At 44.5% G+C, this 27604-nt stretch overlaps 1 long non-coding RNA gene across 1 annotated transcript; it reads left to right on the top strand.

Annotated features, from left to right (window-relative positions):
- The first annotated feature begins 15520 nt into the window (after positions 1-15520).
- Positions 15521-20084, top strand: LOC102087114 (uncharacterized). Its single transcript, XR_272406.3, has 3 exons — positions 15521-15559; positions 16217-16292; positions 20031-20084. It is a non-coding gene; the product is annotated as an uncharacterized LOC102087114 (long non-coding RNA).
- Positions 20085-27604: the final 7520 nt, after the last annotated feature.

The following is a 27604-nucleotide window of genomic DNA, read 5'->3' on the forward strand; positions in this document are numbered from 1 at the left end:
TGCCATCTTGGTGCTTGACATGTTTTTTTCTCCATGCCTCATAGATGGGAGAGATGGGGAGAAAGAGGAGAAACACACAACAGGCTCCCTATTTAGGGCCATACCATGCATTAACATCGAGTCAGGTTCTTAGTGATGGACCCAAAGCAGAGAGCCAGTAATGGATGCAAAGCGGCCATTGGGGGCTGAGCTAAATCACTGCCCCTCTACTTTTCCACCAACCCTCTGCCCCACTAGCCAGCTGAACATCCTCGATTAAGGTCAGTGTGTGGTCACGAGCACTCCCAGGACTGAGTGCTGACACAGTGGCAACTGGCAGATCTCGTCAGGCTGCTCAAAAAGGAGTTCACCTTCACAGCAATTAAGAAAGAGGGAAAAACAAACAAACAAAAAAACACGAAACAAAACCAAAACCAAAACAAACCAACAAAACCCAAACCCGGAGGCAGAGAATTAGAGTAAGAGATGATGAGTTGGCAGATGCTGCCGGATCAATGGCTGTATCATGGCAGGGAAAGCAGCGACAGCCCTCTGCGAGCCATCAGTCACTGTTGTTTTGGGTAAATGCCAGCAAACAGAGGGAGAGGAGAGATGGGGGAGGGAGGCACCAGCCCACTGGGCCACTTTTAATTACTTCAGGTCACATCAGACAGAGAACTGCCCACCATGACAGATCAGTTCCGCTCAGAGGGCTTGCATGCAACCCGGGGTAGCAATCAGGACTTATGTTCATGCAGCCCCTTTTATCCAGAAAAAAAAACCCCAACAAATACCCACAACTCAAAGCGCTGCCACAGCCAAGCGACAGGCAGAAGCATATTGTGCACATCTACACGTCCCCGTGTCGCACGGGGCTCCCCTGGGCTGGAGCAGCGAGGGGCATCTGTCTCACAGCGCGCACAGCGGCACGACACAACTTTCTGGGCAAGAAGGAGGGTAGGGGGGCCTCGGGGGTGCGATGACTTCCCTGGATGGGAGCCAGAGCATTTGCACATCTGAGGTAAGGGCTCATCAGTCTCCACATGGCTGGAGTTGTCTGCCACAGCCTCTGGAAGGGGATCTCGCCGTTGCCTCGCTACTTTTCTCCTTAGCTATTGCCCTCTTCGAAGTCTTCAGTAGGGCTTGTGGCAGCAAGATTATTTCCCACAAGTTCTCTGCAAAGCCTGAATTATATAGGGTTTTTTTTGCACCAACAGCAAGGTGTTGTCATGGGAATGGTCACAGACTTTCTATACTTTGCTACTAGCACAAATTCCTTAGAAGTTCTCAAAAAAAAAAAAAAAAAGGAAGGAAATATCACCACTGTACAAACATTTTTTTAATATCTAAATTCATCACTGCCATATACAAAACTCATATATAAGCCTTGGTTTCTTCATACACAGCACTCTCCTGTTGACTTCACTGGGAACTGTGTTTGCATTCTGGTTGCAAGGTCAGGTTGTTAATTATGCAAACTCACCTGGTCCTCCTGAGCTCAGCACAAATTCAAATGGAAGTGCCCTGATGAAAATATGTCCTGCATTGCTCTGCCATAGATTTCAAAGTGCTGGTTTCCCAGGTGGAAACAGCACTTGGTGTTTCTAGGAGACTCTAATGGTGTGTGGCTCCTCTTACTTTCTTCTCAGTGACAATCCTGGTGTAAGGGCTTCTGACCCTGCCTCTGTGCTTCTCCTTCAGCAAAGCTGAGCTGATTGATTGCGGTGCTGGGCTTTTGGCTGTATCAATGACCTGATCCAGGCTTAAATAATAAATGAAGGCAGGATTGACTTTACAGTGCAAACATTTTTTTCCCAGAGGTGATGCAGGAATGCAAAAAAGAGAGAGGGGTAAAAATGATTTAAACTGAAATTTGCCACCATAGCGTTAAATTGCAGTGGCAGTCAAAAATAAACTGCTCATCAGCCACGCCAATGCAGACTAGGAGAATTAGGTGTTGTTTCTGTTTCAAATCAAATGCGTGAATAGTCCAGGGGTGCCAGTTTAGCTTGTATAAAGGAGAAGCCTTCATTATAAACCCGAGAGGCCACTTTAATGAGCTGGTTTAATCTGACGTAGTTCGACTGATTGTGGTGGATTTGGCACAGGCACAGCCGTGCTGCCTGGGGGATGGGATCTGGCAGCATGTTGTACCCCCCCTGGTGCTGGTGTCTTGTGTGGGTATGTGTCCCACCATTGCTGCAAGGATGCCTGGACTTGGGGGTTCTTACTTGGGGTCTATAAGGTGTTATGCAACCATATGGGAAGAAAGGTCTGCTGTGAAGATCTCCCAGGTGAGATCTCACCTGCTTTTATGGGTTCCAGTATCAGGCCAGGCCAGAGACTCGATATCATTTGGTGGGAAGAACACGTACTTGGGGAAGAAGAGCTTGTACAAGCAATCACAGATACAAATAATAAAATCAAATTGATAAGTCACAATCGGGAAAAATATCCCTTAAAAAACAGTGTAAACAGCTCTGGGAGTAAAAGAGACTTGAAGGAGGAGATGGTGTATTGAGGGAAAAGGCTGGTGGATGGGAGGACACTCAGAAGGTGATTGGAGACTTTCCAGGGGGGATACAAATGTTTCTCAATCGTGGGCTGAAGATTCACATAGGTATTGAAATCTGAAGGTGGTTACTGGTTGTTGTCACCATTTCTGTTGGTAAATTTGTGCCACAAAACCCCCAAATCATTTCTCCTACTTCTTTCTCACAGTCTCTGCCATGTTCAGATAGGAAGGCAGCATAAACTTCTTCATATTTGTTTCCTCTGCCGCTTAACCTGTTCACTGCAAGTGTCTGTCCAGGTTGGGCATCCTAAGATCCAGATCTTTCTCCCTGCTGGGCATGACACAAGCATTTCGGTCTTTGTACTCTGGGCTGCCAGAGCAGTAATATTTTTTTAAAGGAGTGCTAAATTCTTTCCAAAAGTATTTAAAACAAACAAACAAACAATGATTTAAACTGAAGTGCTTTTTGCTAAGCACTTACTCTATTACACAGGCCCAGCGACAACTTTTTAGTGACAAATATTTCCTAAGGTTTCTGTTCACGCTTGGACACAGCGATTGCACACAGAAGCCGCATTATGCATACATCGGACCAAGCATAACAGCACCTGCTGCTGCTCCTGCTGCTACTGAAGAGAGAGCAACTAATCTCTTTAATTATTGGAGAAGAATTAAGGCTTTGATTTGTCTTTTTGCAGAAACGTAGGTATTCCCCCCCTGCAGGCTGGGGAGGAGATGCTCTTTGTCTTCCTGTTCTGCTGCAAGAGGGGCTTAAACTGTTGGGTGGGTGGCCCCCAAAGAGTGAGGCTGTATGGACACCCACCTCTCCATTATCTACATGGGAGCTGACATACATGGGTTTTAGCCCACACTGTCAGTGCTGCATGCAAGGCAAAGGGGCCAGTTTGCTCCCTGGTGCTGTGGTTGGAGCGATTCCCTTGGCTCCCATGGGCAGAAGAGGAGGGCAGGCTGCGGGCAGGGTTAGGCTCTCCCAGGGAGCAAGGGGAATGCAAATGGCAGCGGGATTGTCTGGGCGCTGCTGGAGCCCGCTTGTCTGCAGGCGTGCTGCACGCTATGAGCATGCCGGGAACCCGCGGGGCCGGCGGCACTTCGGCTGTCTCCAGCAAAGTGATGGGCTTGTCATCAAGCCAGCACATCTGCTTCTTTCGCCTGGGAGGAAGAGGTGGTGAATTGGGAGTAGAAAATAATCAGGAGGTAATTGTCTTCTTGATGAGGATTTTGTAGCATGTTATTAGGAGGACCTTGCTGGCCACGTGCTACAAAGGGCAAAGGGAGTCAGAGAACTCTTGCAGGACAAGGGATGGTCAGTTGCCATTCCCCCCCAGCTAGCTAAAGCTGGATCAGGCTGGGCTTTAGCGGCCCTCTCTCAAATGCCACTAACATTTGGTGCACCTCCTTTTCCAAACTCCCCTCCCAGTCCCCTTTATATCCCCCTTCCAGACCCTTGCCTCCTTGTCAATGTTAAAGCAAGAGGAGTGCAGCCATGGAAAAGAGCAAAAAAGATCCTTTCCATCCTTTCAGCTCCCCACTGCCCTTCCCTCCCTCCCCACAAAGGAGCCATAAGTATTCCTCTGTACCACAAAAAGGACCTGCCAAAGGGTCTAGGACAGAAAGGGTTAAACTCAGGCGAGCAGTAGCTCCAACACAGTTAATCCATATAAAGCTCATGGATTTCTCTGCAGTGATCTTTGTGGTTGTCATTTGCATTTTTTTCCTTTTGTGAAATCTTTTCTTCTTTCCTTTTACACTCGTATGCATGCAGAAATTAGCATATTGTACCGAGAGTGGGAGATGTAAGAAGCCGACCCCCTGCTGTTCAGCGGATTGTGCAATCTGCAGGCGGCATCAATTTTTCAGCAGTTTTCTCATTTCTCATTACAGTCAGGGCACTGCACAGCTCCCGATTCAACACAATCCCTAGTGGTCCTACAGACAAGCATATGGGCTTTCGAATATCCGTACTGCTACTTTCATAGCATTAATATCCTTGTTTATGCTTCCACTGTAATTAATCCTAGTATTAATATAGTTTGGGCTTAGCTTTACTAATTATGTATGGGCTAGCAGGATAATTATGTCAGCAGACTCTGGCAGTGATACTTGACAGCAGTTTGCTAACCTTAGGAGCGGCGCGTAAACACTTTGGCCAATCCTGCCTTGGAAACAAGGAAGGCAAAGAGACGAGGAGGAGGGTGGATATGGCGAATCAATGTCTGATAACTATAAATAGTGTTTTTAAAATAAGAAAATTTCACAAGCACAATAAAGTTGTCCTCGGGTATCAAACTCCGCGGTTGTCATAGTGATGTGTGCATTATTAAGAGGGTGTTGTTCACTCTGGCATCTAATCTTATAATGAGGACGGCTCATTATTGGCCCAACGAGAGTCCCTTTCCCTACTGACCGCATTGCAGCTTGGCAGGTGCTTGGGGCTGAAGGGAACATTTCCCTGTGCTCCTTCCCTACCCTCAGTCCCACCCTGCCCCAAATACCCTTGGCAAGCCCTCGGTGCAGCACAGGGCTAATGGACAGCCAGTGCTATGCAAGCCATGTCCCAATTTTCCTGTGGTTTTGAGCATGCCTGTGACTTTAATGGGTATAAAAAATCATGCTCTGGCCACTTCAGTTCCTGTGGCTGTCCCTGGCCCTTGTGTTCATTATCATTGCAGATTGGGGAGTTTAAAACAAGCTGTTGGTTTGCTTTTATTTCTGCACCTGTTTCTGCTGCCTGACCGTTTCCAGGGAAGATCCTTTTTGGGGTCAATGTTGCCCCTTCGTGCCTGGCGCACGGCTTAATGGAACTTCCTTTGCTTATCATTAGCCACTTTGCATTTTTATAGAGCGCTATTAACTGGGATGCAAGCTTGCTTTTAATTCCCTTCCGAGGTTTGTACACAGTGGTCACATCCCTCCCCCACTCCCCAAACAATCCAATTATCACAGTTTGTCACACTGGTGCGGGTGACCCAGCACCACCTGCTCCAATGGTGGGACTGATCCTTTGGGATGGCAACCAGGCACAGGAGTTTGAGTTTTGCCTCAGTGGGACCCTTTAAATGGCTTAAAAAAAAAAGAAAAATCTATATGTATATATATATATATATATATCTGCTTTTATCAGCAAAACCAAACCCGGAACCCGAAATCGGCTGTGAAATTGCATTGTTTGAAGGTCTGGGATTTGAAAATGGCTCAAAAATAATTTCATTCTTCCCTCTCTCCCTCTTTCCCCCTCCTCCCTCCCCCTTTTTTTTTTTTTTCAGAAATAGATTTATGTCTAGACAGGCAACTTGTGTATTGTTCCAGCTGAGTTAGGATTAAAATGACCCTGGCGACACAAGGATCTGATCAGCTGACAAGTCTGAAAAGTGGGAGTTCATGGGAGCGCTGCTATCAGCCCCCTATACAGGTATGCATGTAAGCATGAGCTCAGACTTAAGGGTGTGATTGAATGTCATAATCTTCAATAGGATTTACCATGTGCTGATGCATTTTCCTGAAATGGCTCTCAAATCTTACCCAAAGACATGGGTGGAAATATCCCTTGTGTCTTCAGTTAATTTTGGAGCAGCCCCTTTGAGCTGTGCCATTAAAGCTCCCCAAGGTGGACGTTCCTTGGCTCAGCCCTCCCTGTGTGATTTCAGCCCCTTCCCAGCAGCTGCTGGATCTTGGCTGATGGTAACCCCAGGGCACGTGTCTCCTGCTCACTAGTGGCTGGGCCACCATCATAGAGCGTGGTACCACAGGTCCTGCTCCTGGACCTATTTTTTAAGTTAAAGAGTCACTTGCTAAAACACAGAACGAGTCCTAACACCAGGAACTTAATCCCAGATCTCCTTCCTCCCAGGCAGAGACTGCAATTAGAGATGACAAAACTATGCGCTGTCTTTGGCCCCCAACCCTCAAGTTTTCTTTGCCCAGCGGCAGGATTTTGGGAAGGTTAGAGCCCAGTCTGAGTGGCATGAATGGTATGGCATTGGGCTCACGTACCGTGAGAGATGCTGAACCTGTGGCTTGGGTGATCTACCTACAGATTGCCAAGGGTGAGTTGTGGTTTGCCCAAAGAAGATGTAGTCCTTCAAAGTTCTCCACTAACCGTTAATGAGACTTCTTTTCTTATAAAGACTTCTTTATACTTACTATATGCACCAGGGTTTCTCCCAGTTTTATTTTCTTTTTGCTTTTGGCCATTGTACTTCCACTGAAAGTAGTGGGGTCTCTCCAGTAAGGATTTAATGCTGTATGTTCTCTTTGTCACACAAAAATCAAAAGAAATTTTGCACATGACTAAAACAAGAGGCTGGAAGAGGCCCTCCAGGTATAGCCAGAAGGTCCTGGATTCCTCCACTAGTCCACAGGAGAAATCCTCCTACCCTGAAGCAGTCATCTCCAAGGAAAATCTATGTGTTCATGTTCTTAGACTCCAGGGGGAATTTGAATAGACCATGGAACTGTATAAGCCTTTTAGCTTTCCACCAAATCCCATCTTTCCGAATCTGAGATCCAGATTGTCTGAAAGTTATATCGTGTTTAAATGCTGGACATTCCTCTCAGTTCCGTTTCATTTGATGGCTGAGAGTCAGTTGCAGGGAGCAAAATAAGAGATATGTTTTAAATATGTGTGACCAGTAAATGGATTGACATTTTGTCTTGTATTTCAAAAGGCTTTTTCTACTGGGAAATTAGTCTCTACTCATAGCATTGTGATAATCCGCTTATAGTCCAGTTCATCAATATCTTAAGTACCCAGATGCTTTTTCTCTACAACAAAGTAACTTTGTCATTTACGTGCTGGTTGTCAACCATTTCAAATAAATTGCCTAGCAGAATAGGGGTGATTTTTAGCCAGCTGTACATACTTAGATATGATAGACTAAATAGTGCTATCAGTAATTATATTTTCTGGTTACCAGGAGCTCGTTAGACCCCTCAGAGTACAACTAATTGCTCTTTACCCTCAGGACCTTGCAAGCTGACACCATGTGCTGTAGGGGAAGTGAAGAAACACGGGGGAGTGTGGGCATCAGCATGAGAAAGTGGCTTCTCAACAAAGGTCCATTGGCAGAATGAAGAGGTAACAAATTGACATGATAAGTAACAAGCATCTTTTGTTTGGCTCGTTCTTGATCAGCTACATCAGTCTGTAAACTTGATCCCTTTGGATTCCCTGAAAGGAAGGAACAAGTCCTCAGTTTTGTGTGCTGATGCTCAGTTTTGTGCTTCACTGATGACAGAAAAGGCTTGTGGAGCTACAGCCACAGATTGCTCTGGCAACCTTAAGTGTAAACGGTTTTAGCAAAGTTTTGGTAGAAATGGGGAGGTTTGATCTAATGGTAACTAAAATACAACCTGAGACCCAGAGAGTGCCTGAACTGCTGACAGGCAGAAGTTGAAAGGGGTATCACGGAAAGATCTTTCTACACAAACCCTATTTCTGCTCTTCGTAATAATTTGCTTCTGACCACTGTCAGAGAGAGGCTATATTGGGCCAAGCAAACCCTTGTTTTGATGCAATGTGGCCTCTTAAATCCATTTTAGGGTGTACTGTTGCATACCCAGCACTTGTGGCTTTGCGGCACTCCCTCTGCTGCAGGTAGCACTGCAGATGCCTGGGCAGAGATCAAGGCTCTTGAGCTCCATCTCTGTGAGTCAAGATGATGAAAATTAGTTTCATCCCCCACAGGGGCAGAATTACTAATGCAGAAAGCCACTAGGAGCTTGCCCTGTTCCTCTGGGGTCTTGAAAAGGGAATCCTAGCAAAATGGGGCGGGTACTAGCTTGTTTTCTGTCACTGCCCTTGGTCACTAAAAGGGAGACATAGGGGAGCAGAAGCATAAATGGAGCATAGGATTTTTTTTCATGCATGAGCATTGAAACTATTACTCATGGTGTATAGTTTGAGTCAATGCAGTTTTAAGTTATCTGCTGCACATGTATTCACCATGCTTAAACATCTGAGAGGAATTACACTTAGCGATGCCATTGGAAGTCAGAATCATATATCCTCCCTGAGTTTATAAAAGGACTTCTTCAACTTTAAGACCCCAAATTAGCAAGCCAATTATTCATTTGTGTTATTTTTAGCATGTGCTTTAATCCAGGCTCACTCCTCTAAGTGCACCTCAATCTGTGCAAGTAGGGGAATGCTTTGTTCAGCCAGGCCTGAGTGAATTTAGAAACTGAACAGCTGGTATTGCTTTAATATTTCCAAGACTGTCACATCTTTGCAAGGAATCCAGAGTCTGATAAAGTGCTGGTTAATTAAGTCAGTTGGAGGAAGATAATTCCAATTTTGGAGCAGTTTCTGAGTTTTGCCATTTGTTTTCATACATCCCATCCAACATGGTGATGGTGGTGGATGAGGAGGTGCCCAGATGGGTTACAGAAGGAGATGTGGGTTATAGGGTTAGTAACTCCTCTCCAGAGCTGTGGATGACCCTGAGTTTTCCTTCCCAGGGGCATAGCTGAAAGTAAGTAGCACTGTTCCACACCTGGTTTAGACAATACAGAATTTGCCCTCTTTTAATATACACTGAATGGGTGAGCTCACCCACTTTTTAAATTCAATGGTCTTTGTCGCACAGCAGGAGTTAATTGAGTCTGTGACAGCACCCCAGTATTTTCTCCCTCATGAAACTTTTCTCATGGAAGGTAATTTGCCTTAAGGCATGTGGACTTCAGCAAAGGAGAGAAATCACTGAAAATGTCCCTTTGGCAATTTCTACTCTCAGCATCTGGTCTTTCCTGGCGATGTCAGTAAGGGCAACAAGGGCCTGGGTAGGACTTTGTTCTTCAGTCCATGTAACACAGAAAGCTCTCGGAGTCAAGGTCCTGCTCTTCCACAAGCCAGAGGCAAGCTGAGAGAACTGGTCTTTCACTGCAAATAAAAGAGCTCAGGAGAGAAGGAGCAGGTCTCTGATGAATTGTGTGCTAAAGGAGATCCACGTTCTGCCAGTTGCATGATTATACGCTGGGACATGTTTTTTTAATGGAGACAGAAAACAGACATTTTGACAGGACCAAGTTTTGCTCAGGGCTATCTATGTGCTGTTCCCACTGAAGCTTCTTGGCCAAACTTGTCCCTTGTTTGAGAAGACACGACTCTACTGAGGCGTGATGGAGCTAAGTTTGATACTGAGGTGCAACAGAAGAAAAATATTTGATGCTGGCTCCTGTCAGGTCAGCGTGAGGAGCCCTGGGAGAATCTAGTTATGAAATCCTACTGCTGCCTTGTGCTTGTTTTGCTGGCAAGCATGCAGATTTAACGAACAATGTTTTGGTTCTCCAATTGATCTTTAATTCCAGCTCTCTTCTTTTAAGTTTGTCTTGTTGAGCACATTCCCTGTGAATAAATTGTCACTGGGGCTTTGCTTGTTCTGAGCATCAGTAAATCTCAAAGACTGTCTTACTTTCATGGGCATAGAACATTATTGTAATATGAATTAATAAATAAACAGAGAAAGAGAGGAAAAAATACTGAAATGAGTGATCTGTAATAGCATTTCAAGTCCTGGAATACAAGAGGAGAAAAACTTTACAAAGTCCTTGGAAGTGCATCTTGCCAGAATGGATCATGCCAATGCAAGCTGATGTTTTCTTCCCTCTGGTGATGGTGCTAGCAGGGCTTTGGAAAGCACTGGTGCTCTAAGTACTGCGGCATTATCTTTATATTCTTATGGATAGAATGTCTTTCCCATTTTTCAAAGGTACTTTTGTTTGAAATACCTACACTGATGCCGAATCGTCTCTCTGGAAGACTTCAGGTCAAGGTTAAGACTGTGTTGAAAGGGCCATTGTAGTCAGATGCAGGTGAACTTGGTTGAACTGCAGGAGAATAAACATCTCACCTGTATTAGCCCTTGGCCCGTATTAGATGGAAAGTTTTATTAGGTGATTTGATAATCAAACCTGAACCAACCACTACTATACTAATAGGAGACAGCAGGCTTTTAAGTTTTTGCCAAAATATCGACAGTGACATCTTCCTCAGAAAACCTCGATAAGTACTGGAAAGAAGTTTTAGTTCAGTAAACTGGATTTCACATACATTACACATGTGAAGCTGCCCCACTGAAGTCGTACCATTTATTCTTGTCTTTTGGCCCAGACATGTTTAGCTACCTTGGTGGACTCTAAGCTTAACATTATCATGAAGTAGGGTTTGCATGCAGTTTCAAGGAAGAAAAAATTACCAAGTCCCTTGTGACCTCAGGGATGGAAAAGGAAAAGGTTTGGGAATACAATTGGGCTCTTCCCCATGCAAGAGCTAGTGATGGCTCCCCTGTGGCAGTCATGGTAATCTATAGGTAGTCCCACCTTCATTTAAGTGACCTGAGCTAAAGGATCCTGGAGAATAACACCCTTCATTAATCCATTTAGCTCACTGAATGTTGCCAGCTGCACCTTGCCCAGCATGGCCTTGGAACCCTCTAGAGCTGTATGGGAAACTCATATGAACTCATATCGGATTCATTTGAATTGTATCCTGAGAGGTCCAAAGGGCCACTGGTCAGTGGCTAATGGTTAGCTGCCAACTGTGGTGGTTAAAGCTGAGGTCACTGTGTTTGGCAACAAAACCGAGTCTACGACCTAATCCCCTCCACCACTGAGCAGCCAACCACTGAAAATTAGTTTAAGCCTTGTCTGTCTCTGCAGGGCCCAAAGTGCAGGTGTAGAAAACAAAGTTCTCAGCTACCATTGCATATAGCAGCCTGTTTCCTCCTTGTTTGTGAAAGAGCTTTAGGGTTTTTTTAGGAAAAGACAACTATGACAACAAGGTGTGAAAAAAAAATAAGGAAATCAAGCTGCCTGCAATGAATGGGGAAAATATTCTGAGAAACACAGCAATTTAGATATTTAAACCTTCTTTCTCCATGAGAGAAAAATCCATCCATTAAAACATTCATAAAGCCCTTTAAATCAGGCTCATTTAACTTTTTGGAAGATGATTGCCAGTTCAGGATCTGTTCAGTGTGGAGAAGTACAAATATACCATTTTTAATAATGATAAATAACTTCTCTTTTACTTTTATCAAATCATCTCTGCTGGAAATAGTTTCATTCCATGCAGTAATGATAATTTGCACACTTATCATTCGGTACTTTTCCAAGACAAGCAGCCAGCCATGGGATGTAATTTAACAACTTATCAACCTCTGGTTCATCCAGCCCTTTCCAGCCAAAAGGGCATTTCACATTATTTAAGAGACTTCACCATACATTGCCATCAATTTAAGATTTCACCAGCCCCTAGTCATTAAAATTTTCCACTCAGCACTTCACTTTATAACCTGGGGACGTGGCTGCTGAGCAGCACCAGCAGGCCCACTGAATTATCTGCTTCATGCAGGTGATGGGATAATTACCAAAAGGATGCAAATCGCTAACTGACTATCAAAGGGAGCATCATGATTAGCTGTACATGTCACATAAAGAGGTTGGAAAGGCATGGAGGAGAAAAAAAAAAAGGGAGGTATCTGTGGCATGCTTATCTCCCTCCTTGTGTGTTTTCAGCTGGAGGTCTCTTGAGTCTTGAGTCTGCTGAGTGCTCAGAGCGATGTGTTCTGGTGTCTGACTCAGTGCATTCCCGTCTCCATTGAATCAGCAGCGGAGAGGCAGGGAAGGCTGGCAAGGTCCCACGGTTCTCCCCCCTGCAAACCTGCGTGGCAGGTCCAGGTCTGGAAGAGGTCTTTAAGGTCAGACGCTTTAAGGTCAGAGTGCATCTTCATGACCACTGCAAAATTGTGGGCTGTGTTATCGAAGCCAGGCATGTAGGAGTTGTGTTCAGGAGGAGCAGGCAGTCTTTTTGGCACTAGCTCATGAGACCGTCAGTGCACAGGCTTTCCTTCTTTTTGGGCATCTCACCAAATCCCAGGGCAGGAACTGGCTCAGCGGCTCCTTTGTTGCTTTCTCTGGTTATCTCCTGCCAGAGGCACTTGGAGACCTTCTCTGCTACTTGGCAAGGAGAGAGAAAAAGACCACATGGGATGGCACACTTTTCCCAGCTAAAGAAATCAATCCTGCTGAGTAACATGCAATAGTGTCTCATGGCAAAGGCAGGTGGCTGTCAGTGAAGGAGGATGGCACCTGAAGCCTTGGAGATGACAGCAGGAGTGAGGTCTGGTGGATCTACTGATGGATGTTAAGATCTGCTTGCACTGTGCAGGAGCTGCAGACAGAGGCAGTTCGGAAGAATCCTGCAGGGGATTCACCAACATGGGGGAAGAAGTGGGAGAGGAGAGATGGCAGTTCTGCCACACTGCAGCTGCTGCAAGGGGATGCCTGTGCAACAAAACTGACTCTGACTTTTACTCCGAGGTCAAAGATGTGAAATGGGATGACTGCAGAAATCCTATTAAAAAGAGAAGTTAAGAGAAGTTTTTAACAGTTTTGTTTTTTTTTTTCCCTTTGATGTATTCTTCATTATTTGTAGCCTCTACAAATGAGGTCTCTGGGGCTACTGGTAAGACATGCTGCTGCACGGCTTGGTACAGCTGGCAGGTGGATATCATGTAGCTGGCAACACCCTTTGGAGAAAGCGCTGTTTAGTCCTTTCACAGATTTACAGAATCACAAAATGGTTGGGGTTGGAACGGACCTCTGGAGATCACCTAGTCCAACCCACCTGCTAAAGATGATCGCATGGAAATCAGTCCAGGCAGGTTTTGAATGTCTCCAGAGAAGGAGACTCCACAACCTCTCTGGGCAGCCTGTTTCAGTGCTCTGGCACCCTAAAGTAAAGAAGTTTCTTCTCATATTCAGATGGAACTGAATGTTTCAGTCTGTGCCCTTTGTCCCACATCCTGTCTCTGGGCACCACTGAAAGGAGTCTGGTCCCATCCTCTTGACACTCACCCTTGAGATATTTATAAACATTGATAAGATCCCCTCTCAGCCTTCTCTTCTCCAGGCTGAACAGACTCAGCTCTCTCAGTCTCTCCTCATAAAAAAGATGCTTCAGACACCTCATCATCTTTGTAGCCCACCGCTGGACTCCCTCCAGTAATTTCTTGTCCTTCTTAAACTGGACACAGTACTCCAGATGTGACCTCAACACAGCAGAGTTGAGGAGGGAAGACAATCTTTCCTTGTGCTTACAATGGCAGCCAGGTTGTATGCTCGCACTCCAGCTCTTACAACTTCTCCCTGGCTGAAGGACGGGGAATGAGATGGTGCTGTGGGAGGCAGGGGGTTGCAAAAGGAGTGCTGGGCACAGGAGATCTCTGTATTAATGGTACAGTGCTTTGAGTGAGTTGTCTTGGAGTTTGGGATCCTCTCTCTGCTGAAAATACCTGCTTGTGGGAGTGGAATTTCTTTTTGGATGGCAGGCTCAAGCAAAAAGAGTTTAGGGGGATTACTGGATGGGACTTATCCATCTGAAGAAGGATTTCCCCATCCCAGGTTTCTGCAGCAGTGACCCTAGGCTTCCATTGCAGTCAGCATACACATAACTAGCATAGTCTTGGGTCTTTCCCTTCTTGTCCTAAACTAAGTTATGGCACCCTTTAACTATGTTGTTCTTCCCCTTTTTCTATAAATAGAGACAGGGGTCACCATTTTAGTGGCAGACTTTTGCGTTGCAATGTGACTAGTGAGATGAGTCCTACTTGCTCCCACTAAGGTAGATTTTATGAGACTGAGGACCATCTCTGGCCTTTGCAGCTGCTTTCTTCTGACAGCCCTATCAGCTCTTACTAGCCTTGTTTTTGTTATCTTAAAAAAAAAAAAGCACCAGCACAGTGCTTTCTGGCCTCCTGACAGACACCATTGAGCCCAGTGCTCTCCAGCTGGCTATTGGAGCTGTAGCCAATTCCCCCAAAGCCTGCTAGAGTCTCACTGCAGCATCCTCAGGTTCCTAACCGTGCCTTCCTACCCCACCCCAGGAGTCACGCTGCTCATGACTTCCTCCTTCCTCTTCCTCCCCACTCACATTCCCGCTTGGATGGGGAGGCTGGAAATGTAGTGGCAGCATTCATAGTTATCAGCACAGTGGATGACCTAATGTGACCCTTTTCATCTACTGGCTGCCTCAAAGCTCACAGGAATCTGAGGTGTCTGCCTGCTTAGCAAAACTGGCTGAGTTGGACCAACCAGCCTAAAAGGTGTCTGGGGAATTGGTCTGCAAGTCTCATTTCCTTGGGAAACCATAGTTTATTTAAAGCTTTGCTTCATTTAAATGGAAGTATTTTCCCTCCTTTGGCTACTTCTTGCTTTTAAAAGGTCCTTTGGACTGGAAGAAAAAGCATACAATCCATTCCATAAATGGTTCAACATCCATTTTAAAGCCCTAAAAAATCTGAAGAGGTCATCTCCCTCTGCTCCACCTGCTGCTGCCTCTTGGGGATTTGAACATAAGACCTGTAGCACAGGAAACAGAAGTCAGAGAGACCTGGACCAGTCTTTTACAAGGCTGCACTGAAATAAAAGGAGGGAGGTGGGTTAGGAAAAAATGGGGGAGGTAAAATAGGATGGAGAGAAAAATATGCACATTAAAATTAATTCTAGATACATTTTTTCCAATCATTTTTAATATTGAGGTGACTTTTCAGCAGATCATTGTGCATGGTATTTCAGCCAGACCTGTTATAGCAAAACCTCACCATGCAGCCAAACTTAATTAAGAAAAAAAACTTACAGGATTCCCAAGTGCTCATTAAGCCTCCCACCACCACTGTGGTGCAGAAGGCACACAGAACCGGCAGCTGAACTGCCTGGTGTCACGCAGTGCCTGCATCCCTGGGGTCCCTGGCACCTGTTTTAGTCATCACATCATTTTTTTTCCTCTGTGCACCTCACCTCTCCTAAGGCTTTATTGTCTCAAACGTAGGCAGTGCCTGTTTTTTTTTTACTGTTGGGTACAAGCTGTAGCAATCAAGGAGGGGGTGAGTAAGAGGGCTGGCTGTGCTCCAGCTGTTTGTCACTGTCACCACACTAACGTGCTGATTTGGGGACCATCTGACGGTTCCCTGCTGTTGCCCTCTGTGGTGACATTTAGTGCTGGGTGCGGGAAGATGTGCAGGACAAAGCACGATCTCAAAGAGTTCAGTGAGTACCTTTTATTTTTTTTTGCTCAGTAACAAAGTGACCATGCCATCGATTTGGTAAAATGGAACTCTACAGCTTGAGAAAGGAGGAAACCCCCCACTACCAGCTGTAATGAATACATTCCTGGGTTTACACCTGTGTAAACATAGAGGAGAATGAGCCTGGGCTTGGCATGACAGAGCTGGGAGACAAGTTATGTCTGAGAGGAGACTTAAAAAATGTGTTGAGAATAGTGCTCTGCCTCTACCCTTGCAGCTGGGATCATTATCTCTCTTTGCCATAACTTTGGGGTAGGCTGCTTGTGTCTGTGTAGCTGTTCATCTTCCAGATGGCTTACAGGTGCTATGTGGGATCGGCATTAAAGTCTGCTTGCATTACATATTAGGGAAGGAGCATTTACCAAAAAAAAAAATCACACAACTTCTTAAAATGTGGGACAGCTCTCCTACACCACAGTATTAAAGTGCAGACATTTATTAGTGGATTTTTTGAGTGAGAATCCAGATTTTCAAATGCTCTTTGCTTGAGAAGGGAACCAGCCTTTGAGGAGATGTCCCTTCTCACCTGGGTAGGTAACCACAGGGCAGGGTCTTCACCAGCACCAGGCTCTTTGTATCATGCGTGGAGCTGCTAACGGTGAGAACTTCTATTTTACAGGAGATAATGAGTATTTTTGAAGCCTGCTCTCAGTTGTATCTCTTCTGAAAATACCTCTGGGTTGTTCTTCAGCAAGGTACGGAGACCTGGGGATGTCACTGGAGAGCCCTGGGGGAAAGCTCTCCTCTGAGCAGAGCTTTCCCTTTCCAGGCTGCAACCTCAGAGACTCCCCTTTTGCTTTTCCTCCACCCGTGGGATGAAGATATTGTTGTACAAGCTCTCAGTTCTGGGCTGTATTTTGAATTTGTGGAGGGGATTCCAGCTGACTACACTGCAGTGTTTGTGTTCAGTGTTAAAGACAATCCTAGGGTGCATGCATTTTTTTCCAAAAGTTCTGCAGGAAACCTAATGAGTGTATTTTCTAGTAGCTGTCATCCTTCTGGGAGCTGTGTCGGGAGACACGTAGCTGCTCAGCTCCTGAGCGAGCACAGCACAGGATGCTTTCTCCCACCTGCTCTGCAATTGGTGTCCACTGAACACATTTGTATGTCCAATTGATGAGAGACCCCCTGGTGCAGCTGGCAGTGCTTATCCACACAGCCCAGGGTAACTCAGCAGAGCAAATCAGAGCTTCCCCCTCCTGCAGGTACCAGCACCACTTTTGGCAGCTGCATAAGGAAAGGCTACAATGACATGGCACGCAGAGGCGTCTTCATTCAATAAAACCTAGCAGTTGTTGGTAATCTGTGAATTAAGGGACTCTACAAGCCAGAGGCTGGAGCCAGGTCCTTAAGTTTAATAGCTGCCAGTGTTCCCAGTCTCCATGAATTTGTCTAATCCCTTTTTTAACCCATTTGTAATTCGAGCCTTTGCAACATCCTGTGGTGATGGTTGGGTCTTTATTTGTTTTAAACCTGATGTCTGGACACATCATTGGATGGCCGTTCCCCTTCCTGCCAAAGCCACTTGGCTTCATCTCATTTCTTCAAAGAGAGATCTGATGCAGCACCATAAATCACTATGGCCAGAAAATATCCTTTTGAATTCCACAGCATCATTTCAAAGCTCTCGACTGTGTGTGGTCTTTCAAATACAAAATGTATGCTTAAAAAATTGAAGGGTATTTTTCTCCCCCAAGTGGTCTGGAAAGGAGCAGATTGTCCTTGGACTGTTTGCAGAAGCCAGATTTCAGCAGCTGCCATTTGTTTGGCTTCTCTCCTCCTCCATGACTGCTGATATCCTGGAAGGCAGGAGAGGAACGGCGTTTGGAGGAGCTGGAGCAAGTGGAGTGGGGTTTTGAAATTCCTGGTAGTGATCTTTCCACATGCAAAAGATCTCTCTTTACCCATATCTTAAATTTATTGTGCTCATTTGTTATTTCCTTTGACCAGGGGCCAACAAACAGCAAGCAATACATATATATTTTGCAGAACAGAACTGAAGAGTGGTTTTGGTACAGGGCAGACACAGTCTTAGACCATTATTAAAGTATCTAGATTCACCTTGCATGATAGAAGGGGAGGAATCACTGCTGCAATCAGCTGTTTAGAAACAATCCATTTTGAAAGAAAAAATAAAAAAGGGGCAAAACTTCCACCCTTAAAAAAAAACAAAAGTGCAAGGCAATCTGAGCAAGTTTAAATGCGGTCAGCATTTTTGGAGATCTGAAATAAAGTGCTATAGGGAGCTCAGGATGGAGCAAATCATGGTTCCCTGGCCAGAGATTTCAGTAAAACAGTGAAATTCACTCAAGTCTGTGTTCCTGAATGTGTTGAAGGATTAAGAGGCTGATCCTACACTACTTGGACATAGTGGGATTTTTGACTTGGTGAAACAAGGGTCAGCCCTAAATAAAGTGCTGAGATCCTCAGGAAAGCAGATGTGCTGTCCTATAGGGTATGGGCAAAACACCTCTGTCTAATCCAGCATAACCTGTTGTCCCGGCGAGAAGTCAGAGCTCTTTTCTGCAGGGAATACCTTTTTCTTTGCCTCAGGAGAGCAGTTTCCCGGGAGCTGCGGCCACGCAAAATACCACTTTGCAGGAGGCATGCAAGTCTTATGCTCTTGCTGTGTCACAGAGGCGCTCTGTATCTACTACAACCATCCTAGCACCAAGAATCCACGTTTTATTTCTACCTAACTCATCTGCTGCACACACTTTTAAAACAATGAAGGGGGCCATGAAATTTGCCCTTGTGTGGATGGAGTACAGCAAAAAAATGTTGCTATCACAACATATAGCTTCGTAGATGAGTCTGTCCTGAAGACAGCTGTATGTACACTTACCTCTAAATCAGAAAATCCAAGTTAATTTAGTTGAGGCATACTTCTTATGCTGTCAATAACAAACCAAAGGGCTTCCCATCCAGCACTGGTTTTCTATAGTGGTGTCATGAATGTCAATTGAGTTTACAGAACTAGATCTTTATTGTGTTTATCCCTTCTCTGGTAATATCTAGATCAACATTTGAGGTGACAGGCCATATAATCCACAAAAGGCAAATTATATAGCATCATACTCCCACCAAAATGGATTGCTCTGTATAATGGTAGAGTAGCATAGATGGGCATTAAAAGTGAATATGGCTTTCTGATAATTAAAAAACAAAACCCCCCTCACCTCCTTTTTGAAAGCAGTGACTCTTAAAATGGCATTATTTTTTTGGCTGTCCTTAAGGCTAAAAGGAGAGGCATATGTGACTCTTTGGTCTTTCAATTAATATGAACTTTATTGCAAAACGTTTGTTCTTTTGTTGTCTTGCCAGCTGGGTGGCTTCAGGAGCTTGAATAATACATGTGCAGCATTGTACAGTAATTGTTCCCCATCCTCAAAATTCACAGATTATGAATTCATAGATTGTTTGTGCAGCTGACGGTGGCTTTGAACTTCTCTACAGTTAGAAAAGGACTGAACCCAGTGCAGACTGCAGGTATACAGCTTCAGTGAATCCAGATTTTATATTTATCTTTGGCCTGAGTTGGCAAAAAAAATACATCAGCCCCCAGCCTACTGCAAAAAGTACATCAGGTTGGCAGAGTATGAGCCCAGATTCATCCTGGCTACCCTTAAATAATGGGCAATTTAATTGAGGTGCCTGATTCAAGAGCATTGCCTGAGCTATAATACCTACAGCCAGTGCAAGTGAGACCACTCCAGAAGGCGATGAGAATGGGATGGATCATCCTGCGGGACCTGTTTTATCTATTTTGTGAGAAGAAAAATAGAGCTCTTAGGGTGACCAGTCAGTAATGCAAAGTACATGTGATGTGTTGAGTTGACGTGCACCCAGGCCTGTGTGTCTGAAAGTGTTCAGGTCCTGCCAGGGAGAGCTATGGAGCTAGTGAAGTGTCCGAGAAGCTGCTGTTGTGTTGCTGAGACTGCTCAGAACTGAGTGGAAGAGTGGCCTTGCAGCTGGAGACAGGAAGGAAAGAGGGAAAAGAGCAAGGTAAAGGCAGAGGAGCAATTGGGAATGATGAAGGTGAGGGGAGGAAGGAGAAAACACAGGAAAAGCTAGAACAAAGGAGCTGAAAGGGACATAAGACTGTGGTAAGAGCACATTATAATGGTGTACATATCTGCAAACCTGCTCTGAGCAGTGCGTTTGTTCCTCACTCAGCAGAATGCATTTGTGCTTCAGCTCCTCACCGCTGAGCGGCTCTAATGAACGCTCCTCTGTAGTCTCCTAAACACCTCCCATGGCTTACACAGGGTACGTTGGCATAGTTGTAAAGGTTTGCTAAGCAATGAATGGATCTGCCCTAACTTCAAAATACATCAGTGGCATGTAGCCTCAGGACCCCCCATATCTTAAACGAATCCCTGTTGGCAAGCCAGATTTAACCATACACAAAAGCAATGTTTTCTTTTTTTTAGGGCACTGCCTTTACATTCAGCCAGATGAGTTGCAACCATCAACAGCACATTGCCCTGATGTGAGCCAGAAAGGAACAAAGGTATTTTCTTCACAGGTGCATTTGTCCCTGCACATCGTGGGCGCAGGCGTAAGCTTCTGTGCTGAAAAGCATTTATATTTGATTACTCTTCTTTTAAAAGAATGTCACTCTCAGAGAGAATTTCTGTGCCTCAGGCCACAAGGAAAGGATTAGTTTTGGTTGTTTTCTATTGAGCATTGGCTCTTTGTGTATCAGGGTACTCTAGTTTCCCATTTGTGGGCTCTTTGCCCTGGTGCTGGTGGCTTTCAGCAGACCTTACTGGTAGTAGTGTAATAGTGGAGTGAATTAGTGACACCTTTCAGAGGGTTTGAAACTTGTCAGAGTATTTCCCTCTCTAAGAAAGTGAAGTTGTGCTTGCTGTGAGGTCCCGAAGACCTGGCAGGTATTCGTGGTACCAAAATTGAACATAGAAGTCTCAATCCTAAATCTCATTCTGACCATATGAACACATGTGCTCCAAAAAGGATTGTTTCAGGATGCACCTTGCACCCAAAGAAATAGATTTTGCATGGAGAGACCAATCTCTGCTGCCTCTGAACACCAGGGATGAACAAAGTGTGAGTGGGAATGGCACCGGAGGACCCACAGCCCATCTGCTCTTGGCTCCTTGACAGCCCTCATAGTTTGCTGCCCTTGGAATGTGGTTTGAAGCAATCTCAGGTGACAACTTGAGTGAGGGGCTATGGGAACCTCCTCTGCAGTTCCCTCACATCTCTGGTGGTCAGATCTGAATCCCAGAGGTCTGAGGCTTGGAAGAAACCATCTCCCATGTCCAAACACATGAATCCACAAGGTCACTGAAATTACAAAAGCTGCTGCTGAGTATCTGCAAAGGAAGGTGTTTGCTTCAGAACGAGGATGTGCTTATACAGAGTCACTGAGGAAAACTTAATCTGAATTAACTAAATATGTGAATGGAAAGTAGATTAGCAATGCTGCATAAATGGATGCATTCCTTAGATTCTTCTCTTCAGAATTAAAATGGTCATAATTTGTTTCAGCATAATTATGAAAGAGGAAGTCATACAGGCCTTTAATGAGATTTAACTTAGTGACTGTAAAAGTTAGTCCGGGTTATTTTTTTGTGTGTGTTTCTCCCAGTAGGGGTGGGATTGGAATACTGTCTTGAAAGTTTTTGAGTGGGAAACTTGTATTGTTTTACTGGGGATTTTAGTAACCGATTCTGATAATGTAGTAATCTGTTTTTATTATTATTATACTATTTTTAATTTTAGGATATAAAAACTCTGAATAAGCAACTAATTAATCCTCACCATGTTGCTATGAGGTTGGTAAAGGCCTTGTCATAATCACTTTGTTCACGCTGTACTACATCTGCTTTTAGTGCGGAATACAGCAAGGCAAAGCAGTGCTACAAGATACAGGAGGGAAGATGAATATCAAATCTTACTGAACGCATGGGAGGAATTAAGCAAGAAAAAAATATTATTACCCAGTTTAGAATTTGGTCAAGCCACCATGATGCACTCACGAGGAAATGTCAGGGGAGCTTTAGCGATCAGGGCGTCTGCTTTATGTCTAACCAAATCCACAGCACATTTAACAGTACCACACACAGTGCACTGTGGTGGGGAGCGGCTTAATAGCAGGGTGTAAATATCAAGGATTAAAAATGATTTATCTGATTTCCTTTTATCTGGAAATAGGATTTATCTGCTTAAATTACATTTCTTGTTAAAATAAAAAAAAAAAAAAAAAGGAAAAGAGGAAAGCAAAACATCTGAGATCACGCCTGCTCTCTGCAGGCTGACTCTCCATTTTCACAGCCTGCTCCATCAGTGTTGCCATGCAAAGTGGAACTCCTCACAGTCCCTTCTCCATAGGGGCAGCTTCTTTCTTTTCCTCAGTGGACAGTTTATTTTCTACTCAATGCTAAGTCTTGTGTTTCTCTTACTTCTTTAAATGAGAGCAAGCACTGTGCTTTTGTTCTGTGCCTTTTCCAGTGCCTTTTTCCTGATCTTCTCTGCATGTATCTGAAAGGTCAGGAAAACAAATCAATACAGAAAAAGACCTCCTGCCCCTTTAAACCTAACCTGTAGGAGGGAGGGAAGGGAAATCACCCATTACATGAAAGGGAATTTTAAATATGCTTGAAAAATCACAGAAGGAGTGAGGATTTGGAAGGACAGGTGTTGACAAGACCAGTCTCTGCAGTTCACAGGGTGTCTTCATAAACTCGCGGTCTTCTCCTCCATGACAGCATATATGGGCAGATCTGTAAAGCTAAAAGGCATCCCAGGGAAGAGGCACTGAGGGAATAGCCCTCTCATTTCATCATCACTGGCCGCAAGGGTCTCTGCAGGGGAGACCTTGGTGCCCTGGGAGCTAGACTGAGATTCACGACATGGTTTGAGGGCTAGCAAATGCTGACCACTGTCTTGTACTGGCTGAGTTTGCTTCAGAACTTTCTGGTTACCTCTACCTTATTTACACTTCTCCAAGTGACTGGCTTCGTCTTCTGCAGATAATGACCATGCATCGGGAAGCAGGAGAGTCTCTGTATCTGCACAGCAACTGGACTCCAGCTGCACCATCATGGTAGCAGTGAGGCCTATAATTGAGATTTTTGTCTAAAGTCAAGCCTGAATACTACTAGCCAAGTACTACTCATGGTCTCTGTTCCCAATGTCTAGACTCAAGCGTTCAGTTGAGAGTCCTCCATTAGGAGACCATTCCTGGGAGTTTTCTTGGCAGTTGATGGAGAGGAGATTGCTCTCCCTTTCCTTCAAAATACTGCTAACAATGGATTACTAACATTAAGGCCTATTACACTGCGGGATCATAGATGCCTTAATGGGACCTTCTTATGGAGGGGGACCAGATTTTGATTCCAGTGGTGTAAACCTGAAGTAGTGGATTTCAGTGGAATTCCTCCAGAAAAATCCACATATAATGGAAATAAAGTATTCTAAAAGTAATATATTTTTATGCTGGTTAGCTGCCCTATCCTTCAGTCTGAAAAATTGTTTGTGATTCTCATGTTCATTTGAAATGGCCGGTCAGAAAGATATCTAATGAATCACTATTCACATTGTTACGGGAATTTCCCTCTTGCAGTCCAACATACCTCAGAAAATGACACTGAACAACTTAGCATCTCTCTGAGGTGACAGTGTGGTCACCCATCTGTAAGTTGCTTGGGAGCATTTTGCAGACTTTTTGAGGCTTAGTTGCTCAAAACATCATGAAATAATGTTACGCCTGAACTTCTGCTCATCTTTATGTCAGTGTCTCTGTCTTTGGCAGTGCCGAAGCAGTAATCCCCCCTGGAAGTCCTCACCTAATGCATGCCTACCTTCTCCTGAGCCACATAAGAAAGGAGTATGTGGATTAGTAAGACCTGACCAATGAAAATCAGAGAGATGGGCTGTGATTAAGTAGATTGATGATAGAAAAGCTGGGTAATTAGCAGGTAAAAGTTAATTGTTGCAGGTGTTACATGTGGAATGAGCTGTTTTATGCGGAGAAAAGCTTGGCCGTTTGTTGGGACATGGCAGGGTACACTGAGTGTTGTTGGCCTACATGGTGTGCTTCACACCACAGCAAGGCATTTATTCTGCTGAGCAGATAACTCCACAGGTAGTGACCCCCATGGCAACGTGCTGTTGCGCTTCCATCATACGCTGAAGTGCTTGTGCTGTGACACAGCCCTGAGCATCCCACCACTAAGTTTTAACAACAAGCGTGATGAAAAGTCATTGTAATCTTTCCTCTCCTGCTATTTTGACCCATACTCTGCTGCAAATTTGGCACCAGATTACAAAAGCTGATCAAGTTCTCATCTACTGTACTTTACTCACAATTTCCCTTTAAAAAAATGCCAAGGACAACCCACAAGGCAAGATGTTGTAAAATTATGCTGAAATCACATGTGAGGGGAGCCTACAGAATTGGTTTGTGATTCTGATGCCTCTGGTGTTTTGATTTAAGGCTTTAGCTTAAGCTACCAACAGAATATTCTGCGTGTATACGCGTGTGCATAACACAATTGTATTTGTACTGCCCACAAACTCACATACACAATTAGAGCAAGCTGTTACTGCCTATAGGTTTCCACTCAGGAAACAGATGTGCCTGTATCTTGCAATGTCCTCAGATCTCCAGAAGAGATGAATCACAAAGATCCAGAGCAGAAATTACTTAAAAAGTGAATCTCCAATAGTTCCCTAAAAAGGCATGAATAAGTGGTAGACATTTACTCCAAAATCCTTTTACATGGTAGTTTTCAAGCTGCAGTGTAAAAATTGCACTTGCTTATATAATAACAGAGAATCTTGAAATTTTTATGGGTGTCCAATAAAGCTAATAAGTGAACCTCAGCCATTTTCCTCTGCGAAGTCCTTGAAATGGTGAGACCTGTGCATCACCACAGTGCTTTTGGTTTAGAAGGCTCCTTCATGGAACAGAATTGACAAAGCTCTGGATAGCTTCTTGGACGGTACAGTAAAGGCCTCTCATGGGTGACTGGTCTTTTAAATTCCTAAAAACACTGAAAGTTCCTGAAACACACCTAGCCATCACTGAGACACTTGTTCTTACATAGCCATGTATTTGCTTACATGGGAGAGCCTTTTTGGAACCTTCTTTCCATGGGATTTAGATTTGAGTCATCCACAATTCGGGGTTTAATTTTGCTACACACAAATCTTCCACTTGAACTTTCCAAAGAGCATCTTCCAATGTTACCTGATGCCAGATTTCCTTTTGTGCCAGCAGGGGTGAGAGCAGCCAAGAGGCACAAGGGAGACCTCTATGACCATACAACTGCCGTCAAGCTGGGTGATCTAATGCTTCAGTCCTTCATCAAGAAGGGAATGGTGGGAAAGGCAAGGGCACAGGCTGGAGCAGCCCTAGGTCCATCAGCTCTGCTGCTAAATTTTCACTTGTGGATAATCTAATGTCTTTGTAAAACACTACAATTCCAAAAGGTAATGCAGGACAACACTTAGTTCTCTAATACGTGAGTAATCTTAGGTACCACCTGCATTCTCATTCTGTATTAGTAGCAGTAGTAGTAATAATAATAATGCACTGCAAACCAAGTTGGTGTCTTTCCTTCTGGGTTGGAATTACAATAAGTGACATCTAATTTTTGTGTTTTCCTGACCTGGGTTTTCAAGGGCTGCTTGTAAGTCTTCTTGAGGCAGAAGAGAGGAGAAATTGCCTTTGTTCTGATGTAAGCTCTCTGACTAATCCAACACCTCCCCTAAAATAGCCCTTGGAGTATCTTCTGGACAGTGGAGAGTTGGTAAAACGTAGTGAGGAGCAAAGGAGCGTCTGCAGAGGACAAATGCTTCTGTCCCAACACTGTGAGTCACTGTGTGTTGCTCATTTTTCCTCCTTATTTTATTAGGTAGGCCCCTTTCTCTCTGCAGACAAGGCAGGCAGAAAGCTTTCCAGAGATGACAGCAGGCAACTGTTTACTGCAAGGAGCAGAGCTGTCAGTTTGGGAATAAACGGAAAGACTGCAGGAAAAAAGAGGCCAGTCTCAATATCTGCATCAGCTTCACTCAGGCTGAGCTGAGCCTACCAAAGTCTTAGAGGTCCGAGTGAATAAAGCAGACATGAAGAAATCTGGGAGGGATTACAAGAAGTCTATGCATGGTCACCCAGCAGTGCTAAGGGCTGGATAACTCCAGAAACTGGGGCCAAATGCATGGGAATCAAGTCCTAGCGTGATTAAATTTGGGCTTACAAACTCCAGACAGCATTGACAGGAGCAGCTATGGAAAAAACCAGCAGGGTCCCACTGCACAGGATGTCTAAGGCAGGGAAACCCAGCACTTCTTCTAGCAGGAGATGGTGGAGCCAGAGCATGTCACCACCAGCACAGCGGGGTCCCCAGAAATGAGTCTGCTTCCACCAGCAGCCCAGGGCTGCACACTCACTGTCTGTGTGTCAGAACCTGTGAAGGGTCAGGAGCTGGATACATGTGGAGTGGTTTGAAGTATCTGGGATGCTGCTGTGGATTCTTGAGCAGGGGAAAAGTAATGCTGCTAAAGCCAGATTGGGCCCATAAACATTGGAAGAAAGCCCAGGAGTGTTGCTGGTCGATGATTTCTTTAGAGCTGGGACAACAGCCTGAATTACACTTAGAGATTGTGTTTTCTAACCATAACCCTGATTTGCTCTGACTCCATATGAATAACAGAATTTGTGAAATGTCACTGCTTATAACCTACTTTCTTGGGGGAAGACAGTCTTGTACTCAGGCAAAAAGTGCCACACAGCATTTAAGGGAAAAAAAAGCTGGTTTGTAAATTGAACTGTTTTGAAGGTCTGTTTGTTAATCACTTCACTTGATCTTGGTATCCCCCTTCTTGAAACCTGAACACACATTTTGGAATAATCATGGTGATTCTGTCTTTTAAAATACCTGCTAGCAACTTTATTTAACCTAAGCAGATAAGACGTCTTCCTCATTTCTGTACTACACAGTAAAGAAATAAAGGCAGCTTCCAGGAACACTACTTTTTGCCTAAACTTTACTAATCCCTTGAAAAAAAAGAGGTATAATGAATTGATAAATACAAAGTAAAATTATTTGGGAAAGAGGAAAGAACTGGAGTGAATGACACTCTTTTCCAGCCCCTGGAAGTACTCGAACTAATGTTTCTGGAACACTTGGCTTGTGGCATTTCAACGATCAAGCAATATCATCACACGGACATGTCATGACAGGCCTCTTATCATGCACAGGCTATGTATATTGTCTGCATAAACACGCTTATCACATGTCTCACAATAGATGAGACTCCTTAACAGTAAAGCAATATTAATCCCACAAAAGACCTCACACGAACCTTATGAGTCAGTCAAGACTGGTTTTGTGTGGAGTAGCTGCTACTTGTTTTGTTTGACTTGTTTAGGTTTTGTTTTTAATTTTAATTCATGTTCCTGTTCCAACACAGTTTGCAGAAGTTGCCTAGAAACCATCTCACGTTAGCTCACTCATCCAGGACACACAGCTCCCCATATGCAGGCAGAGAGATAAGCTTAACTTCCTAATTTTTTAAATAAATGCAATTAGCGCCTCCCTTCCCCCTCCCATGGATATGATGTCTGAGAACTCAAAGTAAAAAGAAAATGAGTCAGAAGAGTCTGGCAGGGACATCACAAGGGGGTACGAGGGTGGAGAATGAGGGGGTATGAGGTGGTGGCAGAATCAGAGCTACATCTGGCCCCACTAAGAGGTCCAGCAGGTTTCTGGTGGACCCTCTACTACTTCTGGTAACACAAAGGAGCCTTAGACTTAGTTCAACTGGCCTTTACACTTTTGCATCTCTGCTTGTGAAAATACTGATTATTTCCTTTGCTGTCCATCGTGTCCAAAATCTCCTTTTGGTTTTTCCTGTCTCCTGTGGTAGTTGTGACCTGCTACTGTTCTGCAGCCAGTATGAGGGGTCCGCGTTGTGTAGTCAGAAAACTGATGGGGTTTCTTTTGTTCTTCCAGGATAAAATCACCTTATGTGT

This window comes from Columba livia, chromosome 2 (assembly GCF_036013475.1).
Source record: "Columba livia isolate bColLiv1 breed racing homer chromosome 2, bColLiv1.pat.W.v2, whole genome shotgun sequence".
NCBI lineage: Eukaryota > Metazoa > Chordata > Aves > Columbiformes > Columbidae > Columba > Columba livia.